We start from the raw sequence: 7495 nt of genomic DNA on the forward strand, positions 1-7495 counted from the left end.
CCTTATCACACAGGAACACACTGCTGGCTCTAATCCACCATGGAAGCTTCTCCCTGAGCCGGTTCAGGGAAGAGCTGATAAGGTGATAGAGGAGCCCAGCTGGCTGGCTGTGACCTTTAGAGGGATGTGACAGTCACTGTCCCAGCTGCTGGGGCTGGCACAGGCACTCCAGGGCTGGCTGAGGAGGGAGCTGCTTTGGCAACTCCTGTGCTGGTGTTCACAGGGGTGAGGGCAGAGACGAGGATCTGACTCCATGTTTCAGAAGGCTGATTTATTATTTTATGATATATAGTATATTAAAACTGTACTAAAAGAACAGAAGAAAGGATTTCATCAGAAGGCTGGCTAAGAATAGAAAGGAATGATAACAAAAGCTTGTGTCTTGGACAGAGTCTGAGCCAGCTGGGCTGTGATTGGCCATTAATTACAAACATCCAACATGAGCCCAATCCCAGATGCACCTGTTGCATTCCACAGCAGCAGATAACCATTGGTTACATTTTGTTCCTGAGGCCTCTCAGCTTCTCAGGAGGAAAAATCCCAAGGAAAGGATTTTCCATAAAAGTTGTCTGTGACACACTCCCCCTTCTCCCCTCGGCACCCCTCAGCTGGACATGGACACAGAAGCCCAGGGATGGAACCTGAGCCTGGACAGGGCAGCCCAGGGATGGAGGATGGACCTGTCCATCCCTGTCCATCCCTGTCCATCCCTGTCCATCCCAGCCCTGCCAGGCCACCCAGGGCTGCTGGGGACATCATCCCTGTCCATCCTTGTCCATCCCTGTCCATCCCAACCCTGCCAGGCCACCCAGGGGTGCTGGGGACATCATCCCTGTCCATCCCTGTCCATCCCTGTCCATCCCAACCCTGCCAGGGCACCCAGGGCTGCTGGGGACATCATCCCTGTCCATCCCTGTCCATCCCTGACCCTGCCAGGGCACCCAGGGCTGCTGGGGACGTCACCTCCAGGCCTTTGGGGCTGCAAAGCCAAGCCCAGGCTCTGCTGGCTCCCAGTTTCTGCATCTTGACTGCAGGTGAGACTTTTTTACCCACACCTGACTCCAAGTCAGGGTTTTTCACAGCAGAATTTCACTGTTTCTGCTTGCTAATGAAGATATATTTGTATGGAAAAAAAAAAAAAAAAGAAAGAAAATATCCAGGCTCCCCCAGAGACCCCCATCATTTGAAATGCAGGCTGGGCAAAGCTAACTGGAAAACACCCAGTGGGGGACAGAGCTCTGCGAGCAGAGAGGGAGATGAGACTCTCTAATAAGATCTTTTCCCATCTCTAATTTCTCTGAATCGAGCTGCTCATGCAGAAAGCAGCACTGGGAGATTTGGAAAGCTATTTGTGTGGGTAATTGACATTATTTTCTCTGCTAGGCACTACGCCCAACTTCCAGTGTTAATATAAACATTTTTTTTTTTAATGATAGCTTGTGCTTTTTGGTGGGCATAAAGCAGCATTTGTATTTACAGCCAAAATGCATAATAAATAAATGAATACATTTGGTAGAATATTTTATCTGCCTGGATGAAAAGGAATAAAATCTATTCAGGCTGACCAGAAATGCTTGTTCATCCTGGCTGGGCTTAGCAAAACATTTTGGTTAAAAGCACACAGCGAAGCTGGGAATTTTTTTGGGAAGGATGTAAAATGGATTTTGATTTCTAATTTCAGCACAAAATCCTTCCTTTTTGGAGGCTTGAAGTGATATTTCAAATTTGACCTCTATTAGCCTGTATTTTTAGAAAAAGCTGAAACAACAAAGGGTTTATTACAGGTTTGGCTCAACTCACAATCAAATGCATTATTTAGGGTTTTTTCCATATTTTGTTTGTGGGAGAGTGGTTTTTAAAAGCTGGAGCTGCACCCCCACATTTTGTGCCGTGCCTGCCATGGGGAGCTGCAGCTGCAGGGCCTCTGTGGGGTGAAAGTGGCTCTGGAATGGTGGAAGGAGGGAGTTGTCCCCTCCTTCTCCAGGATTTTGCCCATCCTTGCCCTCCCCAGGGCCACACCCCGGTTCTCCTGCTGGATCCTGGGGCTCTGTGCTCCAACCCAGGGGTGCAGGATGATTTTACACCTCCTCTAAAAGGCCTTGGGCAAGAGAAGGGAGGGAGGCAGATGTTTAAACCAGCCCTGGCATGGTCCCACTCTGGCAGAGCTGCTGTGAGGGTCACAGGGGTGCTGTGAGGTTTGCAGAGGCTCTGGAGGTTCACAGAGGTTCTGTGAGGTTCTGTGAGGTTCACAGAGGTTCACAGAGGTTCTGTGAGGTTTACAGAGGTTCTGTGAGGTTCAGTGAGGTTCCCAGAGGTTCTGGAGGTTCACAGAGGTTCTGTGAGGTTCTGTGATGTTCTGTGAGGTTCTGTGAGGTTCTGTGAGGTTCCCAGAAGTTCTGGAGGTTCCCAGAGGTTCTGTGAGGTTTGCAAATAGAAGTCAGCTGGCAAGAAGAACAGGGGGAAAATCCCGACTGTCACGAGGTGAAACTCAACCTCCCCCAGTGCAAGGCAGAGGTGAATACATTAAACACAAAACAAACCTCACTGTGCTTCCAAAGGGGGCTGTGAGTCTGTGGCTCCATCCTGGGACCAGAAATGTATGAAATAATGTTTCTTTTCCTGTGAAGGCCGCAGCTGAAGTCTGGGTTTCATTGCACCCCTGTCCTCAGAGCCCAAGTCAGGAGATGCTCAGGAGAGGAGCTGGAGATGAGTTGGACATGTTCCTTGGAGATGTTTCTTGGGGAGGAGTTGGAGATGTTCCTTGCAGATGTTCCCTGGGGAGGAGCTGCAGATGAGCTGGAGATGTTCCTTGGGGATGTTCCTTGGGGATGCTCCCTGGGGAGGAGCTGATGTGGGCTGGGAGCAGCAGCCGTGCCCAGCCCGGGGTGCACGGGGGGCTCACCCCCAGGGGCTCAGGGAGACTCTGAAGGGCAGAGAGAGCCCTTGGGGTCCTGTGTGAGCAGAGTGGCCAGGGACAGCTCCCTGCTCAGCCCTGGCCTCACAGCGCCACGAATTCCAGATACATCCCTTGGGAAATGCACAGGACACACCATTCCTGCATCTCTGGGCAGAACCCCAGGAGCTGACACGTATGAGAACTGCTATTAGCTGTTATCCTTACTCCTACTACCGAAATATGTCAGAGATTTCATTTGAAATTAAACAAAACAACCCCACAAACCACCAGAAACTCACCTGTGCTGACATTCCCATTGAGCAAGACTTGTCAAAGCACAAGGAGGGCACAGCCTCTCTGGGGCCCTCCCACGGGACCAGGAAAGAAGGGACTGTTCTCCTCACCAAACACAGCACAGGGCTTTGACTGATCTGCTGTGGAAGCTGGGAAGAGCCAAGGTTTGACCTGAGACCCCTTAAGGCAGCCCAGTGGCACAGTTCCAGCTGTTACAGCACTTTCTGGCCGTGACTGTCCCCGTGTCCAGCCAGGCTCTGGAACCACCCAGCCCCTTGGAGGAGGAGGGCATTTGCAGCCTCCCATCAGATCATTGTTCTTGCTGCAGTTCCCTGGCAGTGAAATAGAGATAATACAGCAAAGAAACAATGCCACCAAACTTGTTATCAGTCCTTCCTTGCTTATTCCTCCCACCAAACATTTCCTATCAGCATTCACCAGCTAATCTTCTCCTTTTGTCACTGACACAAAAACACTTGCTCATTTTGTGTCATCTCCAAATACTGCAACAATAGAAGAATGCAGCCATTAATTACTGAAATTACCGTTACAAGAGAAAATTATAGTCATTAAAATCAAGGTAAAACTCATTTGTACTTTCCTCAACTTCTCTTTTTTTGTGAAGCTACCAACTTAATGCCTCCAGTAAAGACCTCAGAATGCAGCAAACTGAAAAGTCTGGGAAATGTGAGTGGTGCTGTCACTGCAGGAGCTTCACTGAGGCAAAGGCTCCTGTTCCCTCCCTGAGCTGTGCTCTCATCACAGAGCCATAGGATGGGATGGGATGGGATGGGATGGGATGGGATGGGATGGGATGGGATGGGATGGGATGGGATGGGATGGGATGGGATGGGATGGGATGGGATGGGATGGGATGGGATGGGATGGGATGGGATGGGATGGACCTCAGAGCCCACCCAGTGCCCCCCCTGCTGTCATGGTTTGACGCTGGCACAACTAGCATTGGGATTATAATAATTTGGGATTATTATTGATAATAATCCCAAAAAACTCACTTCCTCTCCAACCAGGACACCTGCCATGGCAGGGACACCTCCTGTGGTGGTGTTTGCAGGGGTCCCAGGATGAGGGAAGAGACGAGGATCTGACTCCATGTTTCAGAAGGCTGATTTATTATTTTATGATATATATTATATTAAAACTAAACTAAAAGAATAGAAGAAAGAATTTCATCAGAAGGCCAGCTAAGAATAGAATAGCCAAGAATGATAACAAAGGCTCTGTCTCAGACAAAGAGTCCAAGCCAGCTGGGTTGTGATTGGCCATTAATTAGAAACATCCAACATGGGCCAATCCCAGATGCACCTGTTGCATTCCACAGCAGCAGATAACCATTGGGTACATTTTGTTCCTGAGGCCTCTCAGCTTCTCAGGAGGAAGAATCCTAAGGAAAGGATTTTCCATAAAATATCGTGGCTACACCTCCCACTGTCCCAGGCTGCTCCAGCCCCAGGGTCCAGCCAGGCCTTGGGCACTGCCAGGGATCCAGGGACAGCCCCAGCTGCTCTGGGCACCTGTGCCATGAGATGGTTTTGGAGTCCATTGCAACCCAAGCCACTCTGGGATGGTCTGGTTCCATGTCTCTGTGAATGCTGGAATGAACATAGGAGCTCCTGCTGCTGTAACTGAGCTCTGTGCAGATCAGTGGTGCCAGCTCTGCTGGTGAGTGAGCCCTGGGACAGCAGGATTTCCCCAGCCCTGGAGAGTAGAGGGGCTGGGATCCACAGTGCCTGAGCCTGCCCAGGGTCACACCCTGCCCCAGGGACAGGCTGGGCACGGGGGCCAAGGGGATTCTCCAGAAGCCAAAATCCTCCTTGGGGGATCTCTGCCCCTCAGCAGGGGCTCCTTGCCTGTGGGGGATAACAGCAGGTCTGTAAAAGCCTCCCAGACTGAATCTCACTTGACTCAACTGCACCTGTGAGAAATCTGTCAACCTTTCCTGAAAATAGAATCCTACAGCAGTGAAAAACAACCTGTTTCCCTGAGAAAGAATTCTAGGACTGACACTTTTACCGGCACCTATGTAAACTATTCTAAACCCTGAAAGACAAAAACTGCAGGCAATATCTGCAGCCAGACCCTTGCCAGCAGGTGGGCATCCCTGGTGAACTAACCAGGGTACAGCCCATTACTGAGCAGCTGCAGACAGGCACAATTTATTTATCAAACTCTATATTAGGGGGTGGGAGCAAACCTGTGCCTTTCTGTGCTACATGAACAAGCAGCTCCTCTCCAACACCAGGTGACAGCCACAGCTGCCCTGCATCAGCTGCCTCTGCTGATAGCAGTGCTGATAGCAGTGCTGATAGCAGTGCTGATAACAATGCTGATAGCAGTGCTGATAACAGTGCTGATAGCAGCAGTTCAGAGGGTTCTGATTCCATCAGCTGCTCTGCTGATAGCAGTGCTGATAGCAGTGCTGATATCAGTGCTGATAGGAGCAGTTCAGAGGCTCTGATTCCATCAGCTGCCCCTGCTGATAGCAGTGCTGATAACAGTGCTGATAACAATGCTGATAGCAGTGCTGATAGCAGTGCTGATAACAGTGCTGATTACAGCAGTTCAGAGGCTCTGATTCCATCAGCTGCCTCTGCTGATACCAGTGCTGATAGCAGCAGTTCAGAGGGTTCTGACTCCTGATCCCAGTGCTGATAGCAGCAGTTCAGAGGCTCTGATTCCTGATCCCAGTGCTGATAGCAGCAGTTCAGAGGGTTCTGACTCCTGATCCCAGTGCTGATAGCAGCAGTTCAGAGGCTCTGATTCCTGATCCCAGTGCTGATAACAGGAGATCAGAGGCCCTGATTCTGATCCCAGTGCTGATAGCAGCAGTTCAGAGGCTCTGATTCCTGATCCCAGTGCTGATAGCAGCAGTTCAGAGGCTCTGATTCCTGATATCAGTGCTGATAGCAGTAGTTCAGAGGCCCTGACTCCTGATCCCAGTGCTGATAGCAGCAGTTCAGAGGCTCTGATTCCTGATATCAATGCTGATAGCAGCAGTTCAGAGGGTTCTGACTCCTGATCCCAGTGCTGATAGCAGCAGTTCAGAGGCTCTGATTCCTGATATCAGTGCTGATAGCAGCAGTTCAGAGGCCCTGATTCCTGATCCCAGCGCTGATAGCAGCAGTTCAGAGGCTCTGATTCCTGATATCAGTGCTGATAGCAGCAGTTCAGAGGCCCTGATTCACTGATCTGATGCTGGGTGACAGGTCCCTGGCCTAAATGCACATGCAAACATTACACACATGCATACAAATTGAATTTGCCATTTTCTGCAGACTTCAGCCACAGGCAAAGCTCGAGAAAAAGAAGAGCAGGAGCAGTTGATGTGATCAAGATAAAGGTTAAACACCCAATTATCCTGTTTGGCACTGAGGGTAGGGCCAGCACAACGAGTGGCTTGGTTAATATCTGCCTGGAACTCAACCTCCGAGGCACAGAGCTGGCCTTTCCTCAGTGCTGCCATCAGCAGCAGTGCTCAGGTTGTGTTCCAGCAAATATCTCTGCAAAGCATTTCCTCTACACCTGGTTTTAACTCTTGATTTTCATTCTTATTTATTCACAGCAAAAGAAGAAGGTTTGATGCTTTGATTTTCTGCCAGGCTCTATGGCCAGTGACACCCCATCTCTGATTTCTCTGGTGATTTCTCTGGGCCATTGTCCTGCTCTCAGACATTTCCCTGCCTTTTGATGAGCAAAGATCTTGAATTCCAGGGCTTCTGCCCTTGCTGGTTTTGGACAGAGCTGCATGGACACGACTCCAGCACATCCCAACGGGTGTTGCAGTGGCTGGGCAGTGTGGGACCTCTCCCAGAGGCACTGCCAAATCCTCTCCTAACTGGGAATTTCCCCTCACATTGAGTCCCAATGTCATTTTGTCTCAGTGTTTCCTCCCTTGTGTTTTATTCATTATGCAAACCCCTTCTCCTTTTTCCCCCAACTTTCTTTCAACAACCTGTAATCAAATGTTTCTCTAAAAGAAGTGCCCAAGGTTTGTTTGGGTTTTTTCCCCATCTCTGGGATGAGCATGTGGTTGGAGAGTTCACAGGCTCCTTTTAAACAGACGGCTAATTGCTCAGGAGCAGGCACCAAAGTTAACGATAAATATGTAAATTGGGGAAGAATGAGACACTCGTTAAACATCAGGCATTTACTATGGAAATTAAGTGTCATTAGATGCATAAAAGGCTTTCCCAGTTTCCCTTCAAGCCTTCATTAGTGCACTGATCCCAACAAACACAGAGGGGCCACCCCATCCAAACAAGAGCACAGCCATCCTGAACGGGT

The 7495-nt window shown here is 49.8% G+C and overlaps 1 long non-coding RNA gene across 2 annotated transcripts; it reads right to left on the reverse strand.

The window, feature by feature from the left end:
• Window positions 1-1405: 1405 nt before the first annotated feature.
• Window positions 1406-5475, reverse strand: LOC143694001 (uncharacterized). 2 transcript variants are annotated; one of them, XR_013182194.1, is made up of 3 exons: window positions 5406-5475; window positions 3196-3522; window positions 1406-3126 (listed from the first exon to the last, which is right to left on the reverse strand). It is a non-coding gene; the product is annotated as an uncharacterized LOC143694001 (long non-coding RNA). The 2 variants fall into 2 exon arrangements; XR_013182193.1 differs by having other exon boundaries at window positions 1406-3522.
• Between the last annotated feature and the right edge of the window lie 2020 nt (window positions 5476-7495).

Source organism: Agelaius phoeniceus, chromosome 4 (genome assembly GCF_051311805.1).
Source record: "Agelaius phoeniceus isolate bAgePho1 chromosome 4, bAgePho1.hap1, whole genome shotgun sequence".
Classification (NCBI taxonomy): Eukaryota; Metazoa; Chordata; class Aves; order Passeriformes; family Icteridae; genus Agelaius; species Agelaius phoeniceus.